We start from the raw sequence: 24478 nt of genomic DNA, 5'->3' as shown, positions 1-24478 counted from the left end.
TAGGTGGACACTAGGCCAGGACACAGACTTGGCAAAGCTAGAACAATGAGAAAAATACTGGAGGAGAAAACTCATTCAGCAAAGATTTAAAAAACAAAACAAAGATCTTCCTCCTTGCTAGGAAAAAAGTAGAAAATGGTATTAAAAGCTAAAACTGACCCTGTAGGAGCAGAGACTTTGTGGTGTTGGGTTGTTTTGGGTTTCGTTTTTCCTTTATGGTGTCCTAGTGCCTGTATCAGAGTGGATCATAGGTTTGGTACGTGAGACTATTGAGGAACAGACGTGTCTTGCTGGCGACGTGGTGAGGAGAGGTTTCCTCGTCCTTAGCTTGAGGAAATCAATCTCTGCACAGACAAAGGGAGAAAGAGGAAAACTCTGACATGTCAGTCTTCTTCTAGGAAAAAGAGAAAGAAACACACACACACACACACACACACACACACACACTCACACTGTATGTTGCTAAGGGAGAGACAGTGGACATTCATGTTGCGTAAGTGGAGGCAGGCTGGAGCGAGGAAGGGAACTTCATAGCTTTCCTCCTCAATGAAGAGGGTGTAGCTGAGCTGCTGAGGGAGCGGAGGGAGGCACAGAATAAAGAGAAGCAGGGAGTTTCATAAAAATCAAGAAACTGCCAAGAGTAATGTGGTGTAAATAAAGTGCCTGTCCCATACTTCAAGGTGTCTCTACATGGGGGGGAGAGGTGGGAGGGTAAGGAGCACCACCTCTGGACTGGTAGAAGGAAGAGACAGTTCAGTGGCATCAAGTGTAAAGTAGGAGGTGGACTTCAAGCCATCCCCACAGAAGCACTGGCAGCAGTCTGAAGGGCTGCTTGTCGTGGGCTGTGGTTACACAGGATCAGATTGTTCATCCTTCTCACAGGGTGGTTTAGAACCACCTACGTGCCTTTGTTTCTTACCATTAAGGCCACCAGAACTCCGGAGAAGAGGGCTTAGACTTCCATGAAATGAGAATTTAAGAGCCAAACCATTTTAAAAAGAAACATCAAGTGAAGTGCAAATTAAACTTGGCTGATTTGGCAGTCTGCTAATTCTTACATACCCAACAGGGATCACACATCCTGAAAATGATCCCACATCACCTTACACTTACCTTTTTTATGGCCTTTGGCAGTATTGTCATTATCTGTCCTTTCTGCCTTTCTGAGTAAACCAGACATTCAGGGCAGGTCAGAATCCAGGCAGCTGGGGACAGGGAGAGGGCGGCAGCTGGAGTCAGGCATGTGGAAAGGAAGCATGAATGCTACAAAACCCAAGGGTGGGATTCGGTGGAAACAAGTTAAAATAAAGCTATAGACATTATCAAGGTTCTATGGCACATTTTGCTGGGCTGTGGGTGGCGTGGTCGGGAAGTTGCTGCACCCCTAATGTGACTCACCCTCTTGCTGGGGGCGTGGGGAGGTGGTCGGTCTACTCCGACAGACTCTACAGCCTCAGAACACTTGGAGGGCCAGCTGTGACAGGGCTCCGACCCCATCACAGTGATTTAACTGACTTCATGTACTTCCATTGAGCCTAAATCTCGAAAATAACAGACTTGGGGAATTTCTTTTTTTTCTTATTTATCCTAGGTTACCAACCAAGGAGGGGGGATTTTCCCCAAGAATCAATCATATCAGTGAGAAAATAAAAGTCCAGTTTCCTTCTTCTGAAAAGCTGCACTTCTTAACTCTCTTTGAAAGTATAGGTAAGCACGTCACTCCCACAGCCTTAACTCCCCAATCCACAAAAAGAAAAAAGAAAACTTGTAGTGGTTGTAACACAAAGCCAAGTGTCTGCAGCATGTTTTCGTGTTGATGATAGGGTTCTTAAGGGTTGTTACCCCCCTCCCTTGCTTGACTCTCTTGCCTTCAAAAGGGGGAACCAATTAGGCCAAATAATAATATTTAATATCTGACAGCCCTCTGGAGCCTGCAGTGAAAACTGAACTCCGCCAGGCAGGCTGTGTTGTACACATGACAGGGCCTCCCCCCCCCTACGCCAGCCTGAAGCTGTGTGCCCTCCCCTTGGCTGGCCACAGTAGAACTAATTATAGAGAGAGCTTGAATTTTCTGCATCTGAATGGCACTTCTTATATTTGTTGATGCAAGCTAGAATCTTCCTTCATGGCCCATGTCCTTTGAGAACAAAATCAGAATAGCCTAGAACACAGTGAGTAGCATAGAAGAATGCTTGACTTGTCCTTGTCACTGTCTATACAAAGCAGGAAGGGGCTGAGAGGGGTTTTAAATGTGAAGTGTTTGTGTAGAGCTAAGACTTCTGTGCCTGTGTGCACAAAAGAATTAAGCAAGTGAACAAAAGCAATTTCAAGAATGTGTGTGTTTTGTTATTGTGGTTTCTCTCTTTATCCCTGTAGTTGGTAGGGGCTGTTTTTGCTGATTCTTCCCCTTTTCTTAATAGCTTTAGTTATCCCTTCTGAAATAAGAATAAAATCTTTTTGAAAGAAAATAGAAACAGTTTCTAATGCAGGGCATTTTGCACTCTGCAAAATGTGGTTTGTTTGGTTGGGTGTCTTTCTTTTTTTTTTCGTTCACCTGAGCCAGAAAATGTAGAATTTTCCCTTTGTTGCAGGCAGACCTGTGAACACATACATGCGTGAGGACTCCAGGAGACAGGACTATCCCCCTGCATTGCCATCGATGCGTGTTTGTGTCCCAGGCACAGCTATACGTGAAAGTTTATGTGTGCCTGAGTGTGGCCGTGTGCAAAGAAAAGGGACGCCAGTCCTATTATTCCAAGCAATTAAACTCCGCCAGCACAGGGATGAAGAGGAGGCCCTGATTTTCGTTTCTTTTGCAGTAATTGCCTCGGCAGTAATCTTTGATCAGGAGAGAGCGGTGGAGGAGAGTCCTGCAAGTTGACATCCATGGTATAAATATATACATTTACATACACGGGGGCAGCGCAGCTCCACAGCTTTTTAGTGACATCTCTGACCTGAAGCCATTGTAGCTCCACTGACACCTCATTTAATTGAATCTTTCCTGAACACTGCAGAAGCCTGAGGATTTGAAAGGGGGAGGAGAGTGGAAGGATGGGTAATCAAGGCAGACTCTTCTGCCTGAAATGTCTGGAAATGACAAGGAAGTAATTGCTTTTGAAAAAAGAAAAAAACAGAAATAGCACAATTTGTTCTATTTAGCAAGATGCTGAAAGAGGCTAAAGATTGGGGAGGGAGGGAGCAGTTGGTCCCAAACAGCAGAATCCTTACCCCAAGAATAAAACTCTTTTGGATTTATGTGCAAATAAAAAGAAATACTGAAAAGAAAAAGAAGAGAAGAAGGGGGGGAGGGCGGCGAAGAAAGAATGCAATCTGAGAAGGAAAAAAAATCCAAGAGGCTTTCCTGGTTCAAAATGTCCAGAGACAATAGTGAGATGATTCCGAGCCCAGAGCCACAGCACGGCCCCTTTTGTCAGCTTCAAATCAGCCAGCCAGAGGGTCGAATCAGTTTAACCTGCCTCCGTGACATATCACCCGCCCGTCTGACCCGAGAGCGGCCTCATTTTTATGGATGCAGAAGCTCAGGGTGTAATTCATTCTCCGGCACACCCCGCTCATTCAGTCGTATGCCTTTGCCACAAAGGTACACTGAATATTTTCTGCCGGCTGAACCGATGAGATATCAGTCTGCTTCCCACTTAATGCAGGAGTCACCCCGCTACAGTGGAAGAGTAATGTCCCTTACCAGGCATCAGTCTGAGACCCAGATTAGCCATGCAAATGAGCACATGTCCACACGCTCCAGGTCTTAACAAAATCAATCCAGACCCAGAGGAATTAGGCAGCAGGTTTAGAAAACAAACTAAAAGCCTAAAGGATGTTTCATAATCTTTGCCTCTTTGTATTGGCTAGCCATTTACCTTTTGTTGTTGTTGTAAGTTATGAAGACCTGGAGTGTATGTACTGTTTGATTTAGTACATGGTAAAAGGAAAACAATAAAGGCATACTGTTGTATGCCTCGATTCAGAATCAACTCATAGCTCACACTCCAGTGAATTTTCAAAGGCGGTAAATTGCCAGGAGGAGATTGCTCATCTTTCTCCTGAAGAGCATCTGGTGGATTCGAACGTGGTTTCTTTGGGTTAGTTCAAATCCTTACCACTAAGTCACCAGAGCTCCCTAAAGGCATACTAACCATACACCAAATTTTTTTAAAGTCCCGAAGAGCAAGGATGTCAGTTTAAAGTCTGAGGCACACCTGATCTAAGCAGTAGTATATTTTTAGTTGTTTCATATGCCTGCAAAAATTGGACAATGAATAAAGAAGACCAAAACGAATTGATGCTTTTGAACTGTGGCATGGCTGAAGAGTGTTGACTATACCATGGCCTGCCAAAAAACAAGCAAAGCAATCTCGCTAAAGGATTCTCCAGGGTGCTCCTTAGAGCCAAGGCTGGTGAGGCTTTGTCTTCTCTCCTTCAGGCATGTTATCTGGAGGGGTAAAAGTCAAGATCCAGAGGAGAGGAAGACCCTCAAAGAGATGGATTGATATGATGGCAACAGTGTGCTTTACCATAGCAGAGATCGTGAGGACGGTCCAAGATCAGGCGAGCTTTACATCTGTTGTTCAGAGTTCCTGTGAGCTGGAGTCAACCGCACGCATGGCACTGCCTAACAACCACAATCCTACATTACAATTATATAGAATATCTTCCCTTACAAAGCATTTTCACATATATTAGCAAATGTATTTAGACTTTAAACAATCATTTCTTGTAGCCATGTTGGTCTGGTGGCACCTTACACAGATCTAGAAACAAAGGTTAAGGAAGTTTCAGAGTTCTTAGAGCTGACAATCAGCACAACAAGGAGCTCTGGGGTGCTGAGGAGCCCATATGCGAGGGCTCTGCTCAAGCCCTCGTCTCGCTGCAACTCATCCTTTCTCGTTGTCTGAGAAGTGTGGGGGACAAGGATCCCTGGCCTGGAAATCTAGTCTGTCACCAGCTTTTTCCACTTCTTGAACAACCTACCACTCCAGATTTTAAAATTTCAAGCACACTTCTAAAGCCCTCCCAGCTACTTTGCTGGGTTTTTTAGTCTACACCACTTGTGTGTTGTTGGGTGCCATTGAGTTGAGTATGACCCACTGCAACCCTATAAACAAAAGACCAGAACCCCATCCTATCCTGTGCCGTCCTCATCAACTCTAACATACTTGAGGCCATTGCTGCAGTCACTGTGTCTGTCCATCTTGTTGAAGTTCGTCTTCTCTTTTCCTGACCCTCCACTTTGTCAAGCATAATACCCCTTCCAAGGAATAACTTCTCCTAACAGGATGTTCAAAGTACGAGAGACAAAGTTTTGCCACCTTTGCCTCCAAGGGGCATTCTGGCCATACTTTTTCCAAGATGTATCTGTTTGTTCTTTTGGCAGCCCAGGAGATATTCAGTACTCCTCAACACAAGTCAGAGGCATCAGCTCCCCTTCTATCAGCCTTATTCATTGGGCTTAAGGAATAGCCAAAGGGTGACCATTTATAAGAGTCTTTATCTCATTGCTGTCAGGTGAGAACTGACTTTCCCTGTGCTCCACTGGGTTTCCAAGGCTGTAAACTGCTTGGGAGAAGATTGCCCATCTTTCTCTTGCAGAACTAATGGTGGATTAAAAGAGCCAGAGGGGTATAAATTTGGGGTTAGCAATGTACATTCCTTGAGAGCTCCCTTCTGTAAGTGGGAACAGTAGATTTTGAAAATACAGACGGAATATCTGTACTCATGTGCATGAACTAATTCGCAGTCAGGGTCAAAATCAAGGATGGGATGAGAACTGATTGTGTTAGAGACTGCAGGCTTTGAGCTAATTTCCCAGCTAGCCATAGTATAAAGTCCAAGAATTCCTAACTAAAACTTGTCAAAAAAAAGCTCCACATTGTTACAAAGGCACATATTTCTGAAAGTAACAACTTAGAACATGTTTTATGCACCTATTTGATTTACAACTTTTAAATTGTTAGATGTGGTATCTAGACCTCCATTTCAGCTCTCATTCATATTCTACAAATGGTTGGGACAGACCAGTTGAAGTGGCACTGAATTACATGGTAGATAAAAATTGATTGAAAAAGATTTTATAATCTATACTGGCATAATTTTTTTTTAGCTTTCTTTAAAGGGTCAAATAATCTATTAACCTTCAGCTTTTTAAAAGTTGGTTTGCATACAGTAATTTGTTTATGTTGTATTTCATTCATGTACATTGTGTTTGGGGTTTTTTTCCACCCTCCCCACGACCACCAAATCAAACTCCACGATCCTTTGATTTCCTTACCCTTCCCCCATACAGCCCCCTTGCCCCATGCCCTTGCCCCTTTGGATATCCATATACATCTTGCTGGTAAGCCTTCTGTTTTTACAATAATGGTCTTATGCTATATTTGTCCTTATGTACCTGAATTAGTTCACTCAGCATAATGCTCTCTAACCGCTCCCATATTATAAATTTGTTGTCGTTGAGTACTGTCAAGTCGGAACCAACCCTCTGGTAGATTGTCGGAAGTAGTTAATCACACAGGAGGAGACTGAACAGCTTTTCCCGTGGAGCAGCTGGTGGAGTCAAACCACGTGCCCTTGGGATTGCAGCTTAGCTTTTTACCACTAGGCCACCAATGCTTCCCTTAACAGTTGTTTGTTTTTTTTTAAACATAGGCAAGATTTTGCTTTTACATGGGGTATTCATAGATTAGGGAGCTCTGGTGACCTAATAGGTAAAGAGTTGCATTGCCAACCCAAAAGCAAGGGGATAGAATTCACCAGATGCTCCTCTTAAATGATTTACAGTCTCTAAAAATCTGCTGCAGGGTCAGCAATGAGTAACTACGTAACTACTACTTGAAGGCGTATAACAACAATGACATTCATAGACTAAAGATCTTCCCGTGCATGATTTTATGAGGAGGAAAGTGGCATCAGCATTGGAGGAGGATTCATCAACAACTGCATTATGCAGATGATACAACCTTGCTTGCTGAACCTGAGGAGGACCTGAAGTGAATTGTTTGGACTGTAGTCTTCATTATAGATTAAAACTCCACATCAAGAAGACAAAAATTCTCACCATTAGGCAAATTGGAAGTACCATGATAGGTGGAGAAGGGGTTGAGATTGTTAATTATTTCAGCTTATTCGGCTCCACAGTCATCAATCTTGGCCCAGCAGTCAGGAAATCAAAAGATGAATTGCCTTGGGGAAGTCTGCTGTCAGAGACCTCTCGAAAGTGCTAAAAAGTAATGATGTCAGTCTAGGGGCTAAGATACACTTGATCCAGGTCATCATGGTCTTTGCAATTACCTGCTATGCATCAGAGGGCTGGACAATGACTAAAGATGATAGAAGAAGAATCCATGCCTTTGAGTTGTGGTGCTGGAACAGAGTATTGAACATATCATGGACCGCCAAGAGAACAAACAGGTCTGTCTTGGACAGGATGAAACCAAGTTTCTCCTTGGAGGCAAGGATTTTGGAGCTCTTTCTCACATTCTTGGGGCATGTGGCCAGGAGGAACCAGTCCTTGGAGCTGGACATCATGCTTGGAAAGGTGAGAGACAGCACAGGAGAGGAAGACTTCAGATAAAATGGATTGACACAGTAACTGAGATAATGGGGATAGGTGTATTGGAGTCAGTGAGTCTAACTCAAGATAAGGCAGGATTCAGAGCTGCTGTATGTGGGGTCGCTGTCAGTCACATGCAACTCGATGGCATGTAATAACAGCAACATATGTAAACAAAAATTTTATGTCACGTGGGTATCCTTTTGGCAACAAGTAACAGAAAACTCAGCCTTTGTTGATTGAGTATGTAATACGGACATTAACTTATCTCACATAGCAAGATGCCGTGAAGCTGATAGTTCTAGGAACACAGCAGTGGTCTGGGCCCAAGAACTGTTTGTCCTCTGATTCTGCCAACTTCATTATGTTGGCTTTCTATTCTCATGCTTGTTACTTTGTGATGATGACTGATGAAGTCATGAAGGAAAATGACAATGCACAGGTAGTATACCAAATACTAGTCTCTCTTTTAGAAAGTAAACTATCTCCCAACAGCCTCCTTCCCACTAACCTCTCCATACATATTATCAGCATGCCAGAGCCTGGCATGGTAAGTATCAAGCAAAGAGGAGTGAGACTGGCACACATTGCCACCTGATCAAAACCAGAGGTTTGTAAGCAAGGAAGAATAGCCGTAGTGGTTGTTGAATGACTAGTATCTAGTGTCTTCTACCATTTCTATGTTTAGATATTATCAATGGGTGTCTCCTCTGGTTTTCCTAAACAGCCCATGTTGAGTTATTTTAAACTGACACTTCCCATTTCAGTAAAATCCCTGCCATCCTGTTAAGACCATGCAGTGATTTAGCATACATCTAAAATTGTCATCCATAAAACCCATAAATGTAAACATCCGTGTTGGTTTTAGGTGCCATCAAGTCGACTACCGCTCATAGTGACCTGTGAAGAACAGCTCTGAGCCCTGCTCTGTCCTGCACCGCCCCTGACATCTCTGTGGTTTTTTCATTGTTGTTCACTTGTGTTACTAGTGACTTGTTATTTTGTTAATCTGGCAAATGAAAAATGATAGTATGGGTTTAAATTATGTTCCTTTTTCCATGAGTGAGGTTGATCTTCTTTTTAAATGTTTAAAAGTAATTTTATTTCTTTTCCTATAAACTATTTGCTTATTAGCTTATTAGACTTTTATACATTGATTTTTGGGGAGTTTTTAAAATACAGTTTAGAAATCACTTCTAATCTGTAATATAAACTATGAAGGTTTTCTCAGTTTGTCATTTGTCATTTTACTTAGGGTGATTTTTATTATAGGGAAATTTGATGTTTATGATGATATATTTCTAAACCTTGGTCATTTAATTCATGGATTATATGTCATTTTAAGATAAGACTTCTCTCATTCAAATATGTTTTTAATTTTCTAATTGTGTCTTCTAGTAATTTTGGCTTGCTTTTCACATTTTTAGTTCATTTAGAGTTTCTTTTGGTATCATATACTAGTTGTCCCAACATCCTTTTCACTCACCAAGAAAAGGCCATTTTTGTTTATTCCTCCAGTATAATTTGAATCAAACCTTTGCTTTGAATTTTAAATTCAAACTTAATATTTAAATTTTAAATTAAATATTATCTGAATTCCTACAATGCACAAGAATAATGTCAGATTTTTTTCATTTCCTTTCAAAAAAAAGATGAGAGTAATACTTTCAGGCTAGAGATGCCCACTTTCTCTAGTAGTTAAAAGAAATTTCCAGCAAAAGTCTCTTCAGTATCAATAGGATCTGTTTTTAACTACTTTTGGTGAGGCAATGAGCTTGAGAAAACTGCACAAAGAAAACATATATACTTCTTTGTAGATGTGAGTTTTCCTCTGTAACCACTGCAGAAAAAAACAAACAGAAGATAGAGAGATCTTTAAAGAACTCAGTATCTATGAAAACAATTGTTGTCACGAGAAGATGGGCAGTCTCCTCCCCTGCGACCACCTATCTCTGAAAACCCAGCAGAGGGTCAGCTATGGGGCAGTTCCGATTCAACGGTACGCAACAACAAAGTCACTTGAAATGGAGCTTGTAGGCTGAAAATGGACCAGTGCTAAGAGCGTCTGTAATAAAGCCTCTTCATTTATTTAGGACCCGATAACAAATTAAGTGGTTTAGAGGAACAGAAATTTATTCTTCACAAATTTGCATGCTGAAAATCCAAAATTGGTGTGTCAGCAGGGTTAATACTCTTTGAGGATTCTGAGGAAGAGTCTGTATCGTGTCTTTCTCCTAGCCTCTCGTGGACCCTGGTGGTCCTTGGCATTCCTTGACTTGTAGATGCGTCATTCCAGCATCTGCTGTGTCTTCACATGGTTCTCTTTTCCACATTTGTGTCTCTGTCACCTAATTCATCCTTTTCCTGAGGATACCAGTCATTGCATTAAGGCCAACCTTAATCCTTATAGCTTATCTTAATTTGACTACATCTGCGAAGACCATACTTCCGAATAGGCAATATTTGCAGGTACAGGGGATTAGGACTGCAGTAAAACTTTTTGGATAAATAGTTCAACAGAACATGCAGAATTGCTTTTCAAATATTCTTTGTCTTATTGTGAAAAAGAGCATCATAATGATTATAAACTTCAAATTCTATTTAACTCTTAATAAGAACTCTATGATCTATTTCAACAATGAAAGAATTAATGAATTATTTCTTCTTCCTTTCTTTACTGCATCCTGGGAACACTATTTACTCTTTAACTTAATACCTATCATGCTTCTAGCCAAAATATACTAATTATTATCTCAGAGATCTACAAATCTGCCATAAAGTATTATTGCTTCTCATTTACTGATATAAATTTTTCTCTATTTTCAGGGAAAAAGGCAAACGAATTTCCAAGCCTGGCTTACTACTACTAATTACATTTGTTAATCAGCAGGCGTCTCATTTCCTCTATCTTAGAAGACTGTGTTTGTAATAAAGATATAGAACTCACATGTTCACTGATCTAAAAAGTCACTGAGTGTCGATGTGCATGTACTTGATAATTAACATCCTTTGTTTAAGATTGTTAAAGGGGCAAGATAATTGAGAGTGGCTTCTGAAGTGAGTAGTCATAATGAGCCTAATTAAAAGCAGACCACCAGTACTTATAATTCTTTGTTGTTGTAGTTGTTGTTGTTGATGTTGTGTACCCTTGAGTCAGAACTGACCCATAGCTCACCCTCCAGTGGGTTTTCAGAAGCAGTAAATTGCACAGGAGGAGATTGCTCACCTTCAAACCACATGCCTTTGGACTAGCAGTGCAGCTTTTTACCTCTAGGCCTCCAGAGCTCCCTCTTATCTAAAATATCACCTCTCACCTGAGTTTCTCTGTATTTGTACTAGAGAGAAAAGAATCTAGTTTCACTCGATTGTCTTCTTTTAGCTATTAGAAAGGAACTCTCTGGATCTCTGCAGTTCCTGTAGATCTGAATGTTTTACTGCTGCTGGCCTTTGCTGCAGTGTGGGTTACAGCTCAACCTAAAGAAAAGAAAAACCCTCATAACTGGACCAATAGGCGACATCATGTTAAACATAAAATTACTGACTCTGTTGATTTCACTTTATTTTGCTCCACAGTCAGCAGTCATAGAAGCAGCCATCCACTTAATCAAATGGCATGTTCTGGTTGGCAAATGTGATGCAAAAGACCCCATAAAAGTTAAAAGTTGAAGATGTCATTTTGAGGACTGAGAGGTGCCTGACTCAAGCCGTGGTATTTTCAGTTGCCTCATATGTGTATATATCTGGAGATTAGAGCAGGCATGGGAGAGAAAAAGGTCTGCAAGAAAGAGAAAGACTTTCAGTTGGATGGATTGACACAGAGCCTGCAAAACAACATAGATTGTGACGATAGTAGATGACTGGGAAGGCTTTTCTTTCTTTTTTTTATACTAGGGTCATCATTCTAAGTGGTATAGCACTGGTCTGTCCATTTGTCGTAGAGAGAAAATTTGAGGTTGCTGTGATGCTGAACACTGTCACACTGATGTGTCAGATGTGATAATGGTTACCCATGGTGGGCAGTGTTTGGTGGAGCTCCCAATTAAAACAACTTGGAAGCAGGAGTGGCATCCACTTCTGAAGTAGCTTGCCTCTGGAAACTCCATGAATGTGGAGAAAGGATAAAAGTTATACAAGTGTTCAGTTCTTTCGTTCATAAGGTTGCTATGAGTCATCTACAACTTGACGGCATCTAACAACAACAACAACAGGGTGGTTATGCGTCAGACGTGACTAGGCAGTCCCAACAACAACAAACTAACTATGGCATCTACTAAAGGCATTTATCCTACCTCAGTTCTAATATGATGACAAAATGTGAATCATTTCATCTTTCTGTAACTGCCATCTGAGAGACAGGGCTATTAATGTCTACTCCACCAAGATTTTCAGACAATGAGATCAAATGGCACATAGCCAGGCAGATAGTTGAAGTTCAGTAAGTGGTAGTGATGATGGTAATAATAATAATGATTGTTCTACAAGACAGAAGTGAGTGAAATTGACCTCACCCCATCCAAGCTTGGCTTCATCTAGTTTTATCCGATTTTCTCCATTACCAAAACCCACAGAGCCTGGGTCCATAAAGGAATAATCTAGGATTTGTGAGGCAACATTAGTTCCTACAGTGCACCAGCCTGGGTTGATTAGATAACTTCTTGATGTTCCTGTATTACTTTTGTGAGGCATAAGAATAATTTTTAAAACAATAGCAAGAAAAAAGTTTTGGATAAAATAATGAGCCTTCCTTATCTTAAGCCTTCCTTATCTCCTGTCCTTTGATGCTTGCCACCACCTCCTTCCATTACGGCGGCGCTGTGTCCACCATTGAAAAGGCAGGTGTCTTCAATTTGTGCCCAGCTGGAAAGGGGACATTGAGCTGAAGAGTGCAAAGAAGCAAAGAAGTCACACTGAGATGGTATTTTCCTTTATGAGACATTTCAGCCATTGTAACAGAGAGAATGGCTTATGAGCCTTCCGTCAGTTTTAAATATGGAAAATGGTTGCTGGCTTTGGGGCAGTCATTATGCACTTATATTAGATGTCAGTAATGAGGTGAGTAAGAGGCTTGTCCTATATAAGTTACAAATTTAAGATTAAGGAGAGAAGAGAAAAGAAAAGAGATAAAAATTACTGTCTCCCCAAATCTAGTATGTAGCAAGAGCACTATGCACTGGAGAGGAGAGAACAGCAGACCCTAACCACTAGACCACCAGGGATGTGCACTGGCCAGGAGAATTGCATTCTTGACCTCAGGTGGAACCCTCATGCCCCCTGCGTGTTCTTTCTCACATCATGCCTTCATTTTTCTTGTGTGCCTTGTTTTTATGTCATTTTAAGCTTCATTATTTTTGCAGTCTCTTCTAGACTGTTCTGTCACTTGACCTTTCCAGGGGCCTAAATCTGCTGTTTCTTTTGCCCATTGTGGTTCTTAGTTTTGGAATATGTTAGCACATCTTCAACAGAGCTTTATCCACACTTAAGGAGCTTGTTTTCTTCCAAGAGTGTTCATTTAGATTAATGACAAAAATTCTTTTATTCCGAATTTCTAAATTTTTTTTGGCAGAAAAGTGTTAGGGTCTATCTAATTTACTATATGTCTGTAAATGGAATTGTAAATTCATTCTTCCTGTTTCTTGCTTAAATCATCTACATTACTTACTCTCCAGCAATGTTGGGATGAAGACTCAGAGCTGTGGACCACAAGGCTTTACACACACTGGCCTTTACCTATTTGCCCAGCTTTATGCTGCAACAAATTCCTTTTCTTTCTCTGTATTCTCTCTGACTAGGGTTCTTACAGTTCATTGACTGTATTTTACTATTTCTTATGATAATAGTTTAAAACGTCCTGTTCCCTGTACTTAGAACATCCTCATATTCCCAAGTTCACTCTTATTCATACCTTTTAGATCTTAACCTGATTATACTGTAGCTGTTGTCTAGGGAACTTTTCTTTGTCTTGTATTTTTATTATCTTATATACCTCTCATTTCTTATACTTACCTAAGTATCCTTTGAGACAGGTCTGCTGGCCTATTGGTAAGAATCTGCACACTGCAAGTCCAAAGGCACACAGTTTGAATCCACCAGCTGCTCCACAAGAGAATGATGGGAAACCAGGCACTTAACTGCCTCTGAAATCTGGCATGTCAGCTGTGGGTCGGTTCCAACTTGACAGTACACAACAATGACAATGACCTTTTACGTTTTTTTAAGTATTTTATTAATATCTATCACACTCATTTGATAATAAACTCTCTGACAGCAGGGAACTTACTTGGGGTTTTATTCTATTTTTTTTAGTTAAAAAAAAAAAGTAACCCTAGATACTACACTAACATTGACACACACACCTCTAACTCTTAGAACTTCAGATGTATAGTATAACACAATGAAAATGCCTTGCTCACATGAACTGGATACATAGAGAACGTGATAGTACCACCATCTTAAACATGTTGGGTCCAAGGATGTTGGCAAAGAAAGAAAAGGAAAGGTCATAGAGGAGAGTTTCATGAGCCAGGATGGACATGTCTAATTTTCACCCGTATTTCCTTAGCCAAAGCTCAGTCATAAGTTCTGACTGTCAGAAACCTAGGAATTGTAGCTTCCCTGTGTGTTCAGGAAGGAGTGGGGGGAGATGGTTATCATCGAGCACATCTTTGTATTGTTAGAGCATTTCCTAACACTCTAAGTTCTAAATAAGCACAAATGTAGTTATTTAATAGATGGATGAGTAGATGAGTGGTTTGTATTGACGAGTGGCCCTTTGATTCAGCTAGCCTACAGGCATTTTGAGGATAGGTCATATCTATATTGTTGATCAGAATATTCCATTATGAGCAAAGTGTTTGACATGTTATATATGTTAGTTGTTGTTGCTCAGTGCTGACAAGTCAACTACCATTCAGAGCAACCCTGTGAAGACTGAGTCTTGCCCTGTCCTGTCCTGTTATCACAATCTCTACCGTGCACCAGTCCATTTGTTACAGTCACTGTGTCAGTCCATCTCCTTGAGGGTCTTCCTTGTCCACTCACCTCCTTCTTCCAAGAAGTAGCACCTCCTAACAGCCAGCGGATGTGAGGTGAAGTCTTACCATTCTTTCCTCTAGAGAGCATCCTGATTGCACTTCCTCCAAGACTGATTTCGATGTTCTTTTGACAGTCCATGGTATATTCAATAATAGATGCGAAGGCAAAAATAAATGATCCCACCGTCCGTTCCTGCCTCGGAGATTTCAAGGAGGAAATAGAATAGTGGATCTTTAAATAATGGAGTGGAAAAGTAATTAAGTAAAATTTGGATGGGAGGGGATAGACTAGACGGAGGATAAGAGAAGAAAGCATGAGAAACAGTATGAGTGTTGTTGAGTTTAACAAAGGAAGAAGGCAATGGAGAGAATAGACTTGTACTTCCCTTTCCTAGTGTCCTCTAAACATGGCGTCTGCTGACTTGCAAGCTCCACCATTTCTTTTTTTTATATAGCCTCTGGCTTAGAAATAGCAGCGGCTCCTTAGTAAGTCACATCTTCCCTCCTCCTCCCTACTTGATTGTTAGTGGTTGCAGTGAATAAAATATGCACAGAAGGTGTGTATTTTGATTGGCCAGAAGTTGACAGTATCCAGAGCACTTTGCCCCTGGCCACGTGGAGTGGTAACACACACTAGTTCCAGCCCCGTCTGTCAGGCCAGGATTTCATCCTAGCCTTTCTCCAATCAATACAGAGAACTGCCTAGTGCCACCGGGAGGGAATTGCATTCAAAACCTGAATGAAGTAAGGCAGCCAAAATCTTTACCTTCTTAATGGCCTCCTCCACATCCTTCTCCCAGGGAGGAGACTGCCTTGGTAGCCACAAACGAGCAACATCGGGGTGCCACCTCCCCTTGGCCCGAGAAGGGGTCAAAGCTACAAAAAGTCCCCAGCCCTGTGCTCCGGGCTCCTGAAATGCACTGTCAGAGGTAGTGACAGGGGAGCCGCTCCACCTCTGGGGCTACAGCAGTGCAGGGAGCTTTCGTGGATCAATACTTTAGTCTTGTCATGCTAATTGCTCATTGGTTGACATTCATGATCCTTCCTTGCTCCCTCCCTATGTAAACTCTTTTCAGCTGCAACAGCGAGATGCAAAAATCCCTGAGCCTTCAAAGCCAGTTCCTGCAGAAGAGAGAGGGGCCCTGGCAGCTGAGGTATGGTGCTCCCCCATTTGCTTAAATCCCCCCCCTTTAAAAAGCTTCATGTATGTCTGCATGTGGTGGTGTGATAGGGAGACGTGTGAAGAAATGGCTGCACAAACACTCCTGCAACATAAAAATGGTATTACCATTTAAGAAAAAACGTCTCCTCCCCTTTTCAGCCCACCTCTCACGCACACACACACAACAGAAAAACACCCATGCCTGTGTGCTTGGTTGCCGTCCTTCTGGTTTGGTGAATCTGTCGCTCTACACCAGTTCACAGTGAACAAGTACTTGCACTATCCTCTTTGCTCCGGACTAGGGGCATGTCAGACAGAGCTAGCTGCTTCTGTTTGTTTTCTCTCTCTCTCTCTCTGTGTGTGTGTGTGTGTGTGTGTATGTGTGTGTGATCACGCCTACCATATTGGCTTCCTGTCCCTGGAACATCAGCTTTTCTGGTTGGCTGAGCTTGTCCCCCACAACCACTGCTGCCACTGAGACCACCCCAACTCCTACCCTGTACATTTCAGGCCTGTGCTATGCATGGTTTTGTTAAGCCATTTAGTATTAATTGATTTTTTTTCCATTTTTTTTCTTTCTTTCCCTGGGCGGGTCAATAGCTGGATGCTTCAGGAACAGAGGATCTATCAACTGCAGACCAAGCATAGGGAGACGCAGGCGGACCTGGATCAGAAGCCCAGCCAGCGCCAGCCGCTCCGGCAGTGTTCGGTGACCGACGGTCAGCAGCAGGCAGCATGCCATGGGCCACGAGGCGGGGAATCTACTCTGATCCAGTCCATGAGGTCTGGTAAGTTTCCTCACTTTGGAAAAAGTGAGAGGAATGATACCAGGTCTTTGTTTTCTTGCTCAAAAGACTTTGAAACATTTTGGCTAATTTTAGTTAATGAACTGAAGATCAAAACTGGGATATCCCCAGTAGATCTAAGAGGATGGAAGGGTTGAGAGGGTAATGGGGGTTTGTGGGAGAGATAGGGGCTAACCAAACTCCGATCCAAGGTTAGCCACGGCAGCCAAGCTGATGTCCTGGTATCGATCCCTGCATCCTGTTATTGATTTCCTCTTGGGGCCAAGAATAGGGTGGACCTATGGAAGACAAGAAGAGAGCCGACACCCTCCCAATGGGCCAGGCAGCCCTAATCGGTGATAACAGTGTTAAGTGGTCAGCCTGGAGATGAGGTTGGCTCAGATCTATTGATCTGCACTCCCCTGGGATATAAATCCTTCTGAATTTGCTTCTGTGGATATAAATATTTATAATTAAAATAGCCTAGGAGCCTCTTCTAGGCACCGGGAGAAGAGCCCGTTCTAGAGTAAAGCTTGAGTCAGTCTCTGCAGTCTCTCGACTCCTTCCTCTCCTCTCGCTCGTCTGCGTTTGTTTCGACACCTTTTTTCTCTGATTTTAACTCCATTTTGCTCACCTTCTGAGTGCCAGGCAGAGTATCTCGCACTACCAGAAAAAGAAAAAAAAAAATCCATTTTTCCTGAATGTAGACTACAGCTAGAAGGGAGTGTCTCTCCCTCAGGGAAGGTTACACAGCCTCTTGTGCACTCAGGAGCTGTACTGGGAAAGGAATGGGTGGGTGTCTATGTGTATGTAGGTAGACATTTCCAATTGTTTTGTTCTTCCTTTTATTGAATCCAGTAACAAATGGGCTTTGTAGCACCAATGTGTTATCCAGACCCTGCATTGCTTGCTCTATTAAATCTAGGAGAACAGTTTGAGGAGTACCACTCTTCTGTCTCTCAGCCTGTCGTAAACCTAAGCATATATCAGTTCACATGAAGTGAAAAGAGCATCCCCTTCCCAAGACAGTATAAAAAAAAAAAACAAAAATACTCAAAGGATGTTGAAGACTCGTTGAGGGGCAGAGTCATCAAACCACCTGGCAAGACCAGGATCATTGACCAAAGCTTTGTTCACTGCCAAGGACAACCTTAAAAAGGATTGGAAACATTCAGCTTTAATTTTTATGAATTTGGATGGAAGTTGAGATGATAGAATGGTCTTTAAAAGCATCCACCATGGTAGGAAACTGTGCTGTGTAAATCCATCAGCTTTGGTGCCCAGGTTATAATCTTTTTCTGTTTTGGAACTTGCATCTGTTTTCATCAGCTGCCTTCCTAGCTGTAAAACTTACATCTTGAATTGTGTGCCTTTGTGTGTCTGCCTTTAGCAGTTTTTATTGTCATTTGTGTTGACAAAATTGTGGAAGGAGTTCTGGATCTTGCACCTATCAGAGATGCATAGGAGTGAGTGTGGGGTGCGGGGAGAATGAACTGGGTTTTATTTCTCCAGACTTTTGACTGTTTGGTGACTCCAGCCCATATGTGTAAGTTATTAAATGTATGTGTGTGTTTCACTTTGCAGTTATTAGTACTTTCTGAAGCAACCCAAATGGGTTAGAGTAGGGCTTCAAGTCTACTACGTGTGTTAACTGTGTCTTTCCCAGATGCATATTAACCTTTGCTTTTTTCCTTTTCTTTTTATTCAGAGCGGGTAGTTTCAGGGCCTAAATCTAACTCATTTGTCTCTTTTAGCAAGTGATTGAGGGTTAGAGGGTATTCTAACTGGCAGTCAAGGGTCAGAATTTTGGACTCCATTTCATTAGATAATTTATACGAAACAAAAGCCTAACAGATAGAATCACAACAGGCTTGGCTTAAGAATGTTTCTAGGCATGCCTGAGCTTTAAAAGCACATCAAGCTGAAAATGGAAGAATGTTCTGGTTAGTAACTTGTATACTTCTGTGGAAATGGAGAGACGTGGAATGCTGTTCTCTTTGTTTGATTTATATGGCAGCATCCAGAATGTGAAAGGTGGATTTTACTGTAGAAATAAACTTTGAACACTGAGCTGCAGAATGGAAGATCCAGTTTGCTACTTAAATCCTGTTTCCCCAGGTCATAATGAAAACCATAATTAGTAAGAGTTTGTTTTGTGTAGTTTTTTAGGGAAACAGTCCCAAAATTAGCATTTTTCTCTAATTGTTTGCAATGTTGCAAATATCAATAATCGCCTACATGCTCCCTCTGAAGAATAAGCTTATTTAGGGAAAGTGGTTTAAATTTTAAAATTGAATGTACTTCAAAATTAAATGCTTGCACCCTTGCTGTCGAAGTGCTGGTAAACCTAAATAGCACATACATAAATTCACTACTCTCTGCTCCTCTTCCTATAGGTCATATTTGAAAGCTTGTTGCTAGCCATAGGGAACTGATAGGATAGCAACCATCATTATCTATTCTTTTTAAATTTCACTCTTATCTTACAGATGTATTTGCATAATACATTTGTACTATATATTGTCTTTATTTTTCAGTTTTAAAAGCTTTTACATTTAATGTATTTTTAAAATACAAACTGTTATTCCATATTCAGAACATATAATATGATACTGATATTTCACTCTTAATTTCTATACCAATAAGGATATGCATCACATTTCAAATTTATAAGCACCTTGACATATTTATTTGATGCTGAGAGAAAACCTGTAAGTTAGAGAAAGAAGCATTATTTCTCCAGTTCATGTATAAAAGCACACAAAAGATGATACAGACTTTGGGGCCTCTAACCTAAAGCTATACACTTCCAACCAAGTGCCTTTTCCCAGCTACGGGCTGTCTCCCTTAGCATTCAACAACATTTTAGCATATTCTCTATTTCCAGCACCAATCACAGTCACTGAAATTTGTGTAAGGCAAATTTGATTATCTTAAAGTATTCTTTCCATGCCATAAAAAAACAAGGGTAAGTATTTCCAGCATATTTTCTTTGTCTATAATGTCTGATGTCACTACAGACTCTTTTAGTCAAGCTCAGAAATTCCAAGAGCAATTAATGTGCTTAATCAATATATTTATTTGTCAAGAGCATGTACTTAAGAAAAGCTAGTGCTTGTCAATTTAATAATTTCACATGATCGTAATACATATTTAGTCTGCAAATCTGCTAACATTTGCTTCTAAAAGGCATTTTAGATGTATAAATTGAAGCATTGTGTAATGCTTCAAGTCAGGCCTCAGCCTTTCCTCTTGGAGTAAGCAATGCCACTTCTCCCAGCTCCTCACCAAATCACAGATTCGTAACCTCTTCTATACCAGAGGCTTCACTGCCAATCTGGTGGATCATCTGAATCATTTCTCAGAAATAGAAATGTATGGATTTAAATACATAGAGCTACAAAGGAAACCAACCTATATTAAAATTGAGTTACCAAAGTATTAGAATAACAAGTTTTTTATATGGTAATAGATTTTTTTTAACACTTGCTAAGTCCTGTGGTGGGTTTATAACTGCAATTTTAAGTTCATGATAAGCATAAGTGATATTTTGAGATATTTATCACAGGTATTTTTATAATACAACCAGATCATATATTATTTATCCGTATAATGTAACAACAGTATGACTTAGAAGTGATAAGAAAATGCTTGTGATTTCTATGAATGACAGTGTCATGATACTGTAAAGGTTTCTGGGTTTCTTTCCTTCATTTATAATTTAAAAAAAATGCTAAATGTGATTCAATATTGGTAAAAATAAAGATGCTGTTACTTCCTTACCCGTATTCATTAAAGCCCCAGGAAATCTATCTACAGACTTCTTGGAAATAGATGGATAGCAGGTTTAGAATCCCAAATCTAGTTTCTGCTTTCAAAACTCAAGTGAAGTAATATTTCTTTTACAGAGCTTTGCCACCCTTCCCCCAGGCAGAGTTAGATAGCACTTTTTTGTGCCCTAAAAGCCCTCCCCACCCAGCTTTTCCAGTATTAACAGCTGACCACGGGGTCCTAGAAATTGTTTGTCTCTCCTATAAAAGTATATATTCATTGAAGTCGTGGGCTTAGTAAATATCCAACAATATATGTTTACTATATACTCATGTCTTCTGAGATTTGTATGCTACCATCACCTACCATCACCTGCCAAAAGAAGAAACAGATATGGAAGTCAGAGTCCAGAAGGGAGGTGGCCAGCTCTTGATTCATTGCTAGGAAGTGGCCAAGCTAGATTCTAAAGCCTAAACTCTCACCAATCTTAGGCAATATTTTGTTAGTAGCTTTTGTCTAACTTGCTATAACATTATTCACTAAGGCAGTTTAGATGCATGCATAGCTTACTGTGTGCCAAAAGTTGTGTTTAAGCAGTTGAAGTGTATGAACTCATTTAATCCTCATAGCAAATTTATTAGGGAGCTCTGGTGGCCTAATAGTTATTAAGCTTCCTTTTCAAGATGAAAAGCTAAGACATAAAGAGGTCAAGTAACTTGTCCATGGTGAGTTTCTTTACCTATAATATGGGAATACTGGAGCGCCCTTTTGGCCTAGTGGGTAAGAAGTTGTGCTACCAATGGTGGCTCAAATCTACTAGCCACTCCATGGAAAAAAGATGGGCATTCTTCTGTGAGAATAATAGCCTCTGAAAATCCACTGGAGTGACCTCTATGTTTCCAACTTGGTAGCACATAACATGATGGAGCTCTGGTGGTGTAGTGTGTTGTGAGTTATTAACTCAAAATTTGAAGATTCAGGTCCACTAGGAGCAGCACAGGAGAAAAATGGAGTCTCCTCGTATAAAGATTTATGGCCTCGACAATCTGACGACCACTATGAATTAGACTCAACTCGTCCTTGGTGAGTTTGGGTTTATTAGCTCCTGGGCACTGTCGTCCATTACTTTTTCACTTGGCTGCTAACCAAGAGCTGGAGCTTCCCAACTAAATCAAGCCTGGAAGCAGGAGCGGCATCCACTTCCGAAATGGCTTGCCTCCGGAAACTCTATGTGCGAACAGCGCTCAGGCCTTTCGTTCATAAGGTCACTATGAGTCGTCTTCGACTCGACAGCACCAAACAACAACAACAACAACATCACCTGCCATACTGTTTTGCACATAGAAGAAACTCATTCAAGTAAGGAAAGGAAAGAAGGAAGAAAAGTTAAAAACAAAGGAGTTCTACGAACTTTGAAGCCAAAAATTAAAGCCAGTAGTTTGAATGTTCATGTCAGTAAAATTTTCCATCAATGATTTTACTTCCTAAAGAGTAAAAATGGTCAGATGGACCCTGTTCTATTTATCTTTCAGTATAACTTGCCAACAGCAGCCTCCTGAAAAAGTCCAAAAAGCCTAATAACAATGTTCCAGTTTCAAAGCTATTTACTTACTTATTAGTCTCAAGTTCTCAGTAGAACAGACAAGGGGAAAAGACAGTTAAAGTGTGAGCCTAAGGGGCCTTTATATGTTGAGCTTTTCATTTCATTAGTCAAATAAAAATAAAATTTTAAAAACCCACCAAGATTTTTCAGGAAAAAAAATTACTTTTATTTCAGGGAATGTATAAATTCCATAGATGTAGAAATCTCCTTACAATTTTATTTGGTTGAAAATGATTAAGAGTTCCTAGAAAACCTGAACACAATTGATTTTCAGTAAATGCTTTGTGCTTTGTTTAAAACAAAATGCTTATACCTAGGAAGGTATACTTGTGGATACTCAACTTCTTAATATTGCTGTCACATAAAAATCTGCACTTATTCATGTATATTGACTTAATTTTGTATGCATTTCTTCCTCCCCTGTAATAAATACTTGCCATTCATGAATGGGTATTCACATATCAATGTGAGCCTGCATATTTCTTAGATAGAAGTTGATTTTTGATCTACAATGGATTATATTATAGGAGGAAGAGGGAAGAGAACAAAATGCAGATAAAATTGGAGGAAAAATATAGACATTTTTGTTGTCTAATAACTGTCTTCTATTCAACATTCCAGTGCATGAGTGCATGTTGAACTTGAGACTATGATTAACAGTGCAATGGCATTTGATACACACTCTATAGAATACTTTATTTAAATGTTATCCAGCCTCTAAAATTTGGGTTCCTGAATTGAATCTGATTTAATATAAAGTGCTATGGTCTTGTTATGGATCAAGTCCATTTCACTCCATCATTTAATAAGACACCAACCTATGTGTACTTGCACATATCCTACAAGTGTTATATTATGAGGACCATTTGGAAGCAGGAATGGCATCCACTTCTTAAACAACATGCCTCTGGAAATTTTGGTAAATGATGATAGTTGTAGAGGGGCTTCAGGCCTTTTGTTTGTAGGGTCGATATGAGTTGTGCTCAACTCAACGGCAGTCAGCAACATTGGTAAGAGATCGTGAAGCAAATGCTGAAACGTTCCTCTACATCTGGGCCATGTTTGGCATTCATCCAGCCTTCAGTCACTATAGCAGAAAGTTAAAAATCAGTATTCGGAGTCCTCCCTCCCACTGGCATTCCTAAATAGAATGTTGGTAAAGAGGACCAATTGGAGAGTAAGTATAAGCTTGAACAGCCTAGTGGTAAGAAGTAGTGCTGCCAACCAACCCAAAGGTACACCGTTCAAATCCTCCAGTGCGGTGTACAACTTCTAAAAACCCTCAAGAGGGTCAACCTGTAAATTGGTTCTATCTTTAATGCACATAACAGCAGCATGATGATAGCTAGGGAGAAGTTGCTTACATTGAAACCAGAGGCCAAAGAACAGATCAGTTCGTGCTTGAACCTCTTAACCTCTTGAAGTCTCACGGAGCCTTAACTGACATTCTTGTCTCTAAGTCTCTGAAAACCCACAATTTAGTATTACCTGTAAAATACCTCATTCTATTTTTATCATCCTTCTTTTTTGTTATTAGTCTTCTCATCCCAATTTCCTTAACCTTTGGAAAGGATCTTCTGTAATTTGAGCTATTGCCCTAGATTTATTAATTTGGTGTATTTATTGATTTAGGCTTCTTACTGGGCTTCTTAGGGAGAAAATATGCATAAGTATCGATCTAAAAGATAAAGAATATATTTAGAGAGTTCATAAACTGATTTATGTACACATAGAGAAGCTTTTGCTAAGACTTTTTTAGTAAATATAGAGAATAGCAATTGAGATGTTAGTGTTACATCAAGAATTTTTATTTATTATATCCCTTAATTTATTCAACATAGAACACATCTGTCTCAGACAGAAATAAAAGGTAACTTTGAAAACACAATTCAAACAAGGAAAACAGGCAAGACAAGACTGAATCCTATATAACAAAACTTATTTTAAAAGAAATTAAAAGCCTGGGAAAGTCATGTTTATATAGTTTGTAATAAAGAGAGTACATGAAAACAATTATGAATGCAGCAATCAAATGGAAATTATTTTTATTATCTATATTTCAACAGTAATTTGAGAATTATAAATATTTTCAAAACTGAAAAAAAGTGTTTCCAGCAATAATCGACTGTAATGTATGTAACCTCTGTGCCTAATAATATAATGAATCAGTTGTTAAGAGAAAAAAAAAACACTGAAAGGAAGTAGAGAATATTGGATCCAAGATCAGAAGGCAGCTTTGGGGATGGATAAAGGACAAATCATTCCAGACAAACGTGATCATTCTTTTAAATCTCATTATGAGATTAATGGATGAAGGGAATGCACTAAAGGGAATATCTATGGATTTTACTAAAGCATTTGATACACTGCTCCATGAATTTCCACTTGCAAAATGAATTCAAATTGGATAGAATATGTGCATGGTCACATAGATTGAAAATTGGCTGAAGGGCCATAAACAAAGAGTAATGACAAATGGTGGCCCCTCACATTTAGGTAGGAGATAGTGTCCAATGAATCCCTGAGGACTGATACCCACTTTGGTATCACATAACC

Source organism: Elephantulus edwardii, unplaced genomic scaffold (genome assembly GCF_000299155.1).
Source record: "Elephantulus edwardii isolate Elephantulus edwardi_28Jun2011 unplaced genomic scaffold, EleEdw1.0 scaffold00001, whole genome shotgun sequence".
NCBI lineage: Eukaryota > Metazoa > Chordata > Mammalia > Macroscelidea > Macroscelididae > Elephantulus > Elephantulus edwardii.
The sequence above is the reverse complement of the archived record's forward strand: the minus strand, read 5'-3'. Positions refer to the sequence as shown.